Genomic DNA, 3,717 nt, shown 5'->3' on the forward strand with positions numbered 1-3,717 from the left:
CTAGCCGTACCTTAATTTAGCAGTGTAAGACTAGGAGGGAAGGCAGCTAGTCATCCACCCACCCACCGACCAACTTCGTTGGGCTACTCTTTTACCAACGAATAGTGGGATTGACCGTCACATTATAACCGCCCCCACAGCTGAAAGGGCGAGCATGTTTGGTGAGATGGGGATTCGAACCCGCGACCCTCAGATTGTGAGTCGACGCTCTAACCACCTGGCCATGCCGGGCCTTCTCAGATAGAAAGAATAAGAATAGACCAATAGTTAAAAGTAAATTCATTTCCCCCCTCATTTTTTTTTCTTTGAAACTGCTCCAAATGTAATGTGTGATATGTAAAGCTATAACAACGCTAAAATGTCTCAAATTTACTACGATTTATTACAGTACAAGGTAAGACTAATTATGAAAAATGTTTGGGTAAGAAATGACTTTTGAATTAAATGCGGTATGAGATTGCAAGTGTGAAAACACTAATTATACTCTCAGGCTACACCCAGTTTGAAAGTGACGATTGTTGGATTTCTTTTCTTTATTTACACGCTAGGGGTATCTAAATAAAACCGGGTAGCGTTGCGCCGTCCCTAATTCCGAAGACCGACCACAGGAAGACAGTATTTGCATCTAATTGTTGTACTTTTAAGTGTTACGTAAAACAATATGTTTAAAATTTTATAATATGATGGCGTAATTAGACGAATGTTTACTGATCTTTGAAATATGAAACGTGAAGTTAGGCTAAAAAAAAAAAACTAATACCGTGTAATGTATTGAATTTTAACAACAAGATCTTTATCAACATAATTTATTTTCATTTTATAAATGCATGAAAGCCAATACTAAAGTAAGATATCCATTGTTTAAAAGTCACGAAATAACACTTTGTTATATATTTACACCAAACAGTTAATTACCAGTGGCTCCAACGAACTCCCGCCCCAGCCCTAACGCGGTTTAATATTTGGGGTCACAAAATTCCCGGCCGAACCAAAACAACACTTGTACACGCCTCTAGGGTAATTTGTTCACTGTTTTAAGAGCAACTTTAGAGAGTGAACATTACACTGGGAGGACCAGAAATTAACGGAAGAACGAGGACAACAGTTTCAGCGGTTATCGCTGGAAATGCGTTTTTTTTTTGCCTGTATGTGTTTTTCACATTACATGACACGTGGCAGAAAGGACAAGTGAGGCACGTACGTGTCGATTAGGAGCGAAACCCGAAGCTTTAGTTTTTGTGCGTTTTGTAAAACAATTACACTGACCAATCAGTGGTTCTCTTAAATTCTTCTTACGGACTGAGGTTATATTTGAAGTCTTTACAGCCAAAAATAACAAAATCGTGGTTAATTGATAATTCTAAGAACCTTTGAGTGAAAGCTCAATACCAGGGACAGGATAGATTGTTTGTTTGTTTGTAACCAGGTGGTTACAAAGAAAAACAACTGAAAAATTTAGTTAGATTACTTAAAGTTTGTATTTAAACTAACGCCGATTCTTTTTCGTAATAAAAGCCATTCAAACACGAAGAAGTCTCTAAATGAAAATATTAACAGGAATTCTGATGCATTTGATTACAAAACGGTCAAAGTTTAAATATTAATATAATAAGCAATATTTTTTAAATTTCAAACTGCAATTTAAATGATTCAATTAACGCTTAATCGTACGACCCTTGAACACTTGCATACGTAGTTTTAATCTTCGATAGAAGGTCGACTACATTTATTAAAAGGATTTTGAATACGCAGATAGGAAAGTTATATGATAGGCACAACCGATATAAAGTCGCGATGAAACGGAATATATCAGAACTACCCATTTAAATTGTTAAGCGTTTTGTTGATGCTGCGGTGCAACCGAAAAATATCGCTTTTTGGGAAGGGTATATAACAGACCTTTTCAGACGCAAAATATATATACACTCAGATCATAAATGTGTGTTCAGGTCAGGGATTCATAATTTCTAAGACGGAAATACATTCTTTTTTTACTTAATGGCATTGGGAAACAAAGAAATATGGATCAACTTGGGGTACTAGGACCATCCAGACAGAGACCTTCAACAAATCGTACCTCAGCCGCGGTAAAAAAAATGCGGTGTCTCGTAACAGGTGAGAATTCGTGAACATAAAAACAGTAGAAAAAGTCGTCCACGTATCTCAGGTAACAGTATACAACATATTCAAGAAAGATCTCCTCCTGAAAAAGCCGTACAAAGCACGTGCATGTAAGTTGTTTTCACAATGTTTGTGTTTAATTGCCATATACCTCAAGTAGCCGGAGAATGAAACAAGCATTCATGCTCTTCCATACGCAGACATACCAGTCAAGTCGTCGGGCACAGCGTCTATTTCTTTGCGATCGGACTGTTGAAAAAGGTATTTGGAAACCATCGTCCTCGTACACTAGATGGATCATGGAAAGCCATCAAGCAGATGACTTTGCTTTGAACATGACAGCTTTGCGACGGAGCCTTTTGCGATTGAAAGTACGCTGCCGTACTCTTGGTCGAGTTGCACGGTCGTCAGACAGAGCATGACCAGACGTTGTGATATGGATTCTAATGACGTGGTGAGGCTCGAGCTCGTTTTAATATTAACCTCTGTGTAAACTTATCTTATATAAGGTAATTAACCTCTTTGTAAACTTATCTTATATAAGGCAATTAACCTCTGTGTAAACTTATCTCATTTAAGGTAATTAACCTCTGTATAAACTTATCTTATATAAGTAATTAACCTCTGTATAAACTTATCTTATATAAGGTAATTAACCTCTGTATAAACTTATCTTATATATAGTAATTAACCTCTGTATAAACTTATCTTATATAAGGTAATTAACCTCTGTATAAACTTATCTTATATAAGGTAATTAACCTCTGTATAAACTTATATAAGGTAATTAACCTCTGTATAAACTTATCTTATATAAGGTAATTAACCTCTGTGTAAACTTATCTTATCTAAGGTAATTAACCTCTGTATAAACTTATCTTATATAAAGTAATTAACCTCTGTATAAACTTATCTTATATAAGGTAATTAACCTCTGTGTAAACTTATCTTATATATAGTAATTAATCTCTGTATAAACTTATCTTATCTAAGGTAATTAACCTTTGCGTTAATATACTGCTCCAGTTTTGCTCTAATGGAGCGTTATTACGAGAAATTAGGACATTTCCTATCATCATTCATATTTCCAACAAGTAAAAGGAGGCCGGGCATGGCCTGGTAGTTAGGGTGCTCAACTCGCAATCTGGGGGTCGTGAATCTCGTCACTGAACATGCTCGTCCTTTCAGCATTGGGAGCGTTGGTGAAAGAGTAGCCCAAGAATTGGCGGTGGGTGGTGTTGGATAGCTGCCTTCCCTCTAGTCTAGTCTATCACTTCTAAATTAGGGACGGCTAGCGCAGGTAGGCCTCGAGTAGCTTTGCGCGAATATCTGAAAACAAACAAACAATTATTTGATAATAGTCAAGTAATGTTACTCATTCGAAGAAGAATAAGCTAATAGTACAATAAAATTAAAGTATCACTAGAATGACACTGTTACTAGCGGAAAGGAAGCACGAAGATGTATTGTCTTGATGCAATAGAGACGTAGATGTATTACAGGAAAAAGAAACTTACACGTTCAAATACACGAAGTTACACATTTACAAGTTTTTACAGTGGTGACCGATAATTTCACTCCCCATGCCAAAAAAAA

The sequence above is a fragment of the Limulus polyphemus genome, unplaced genomic scaffold (assembly GCF_000517525.1).
Source record: "Limulus polyphemus unplaced genomic scaffold, Limulus_polyphemus-2.1.2 Scaffold664, whole genome shotgun sequence".
Taxonomy (NCBI): domain Eukaryota; kingdom Metazoa; phylum Arthropoda; class Merostomata; order Xiphosura; family Limulidae; genus Limulus; species Limulus polyphemus.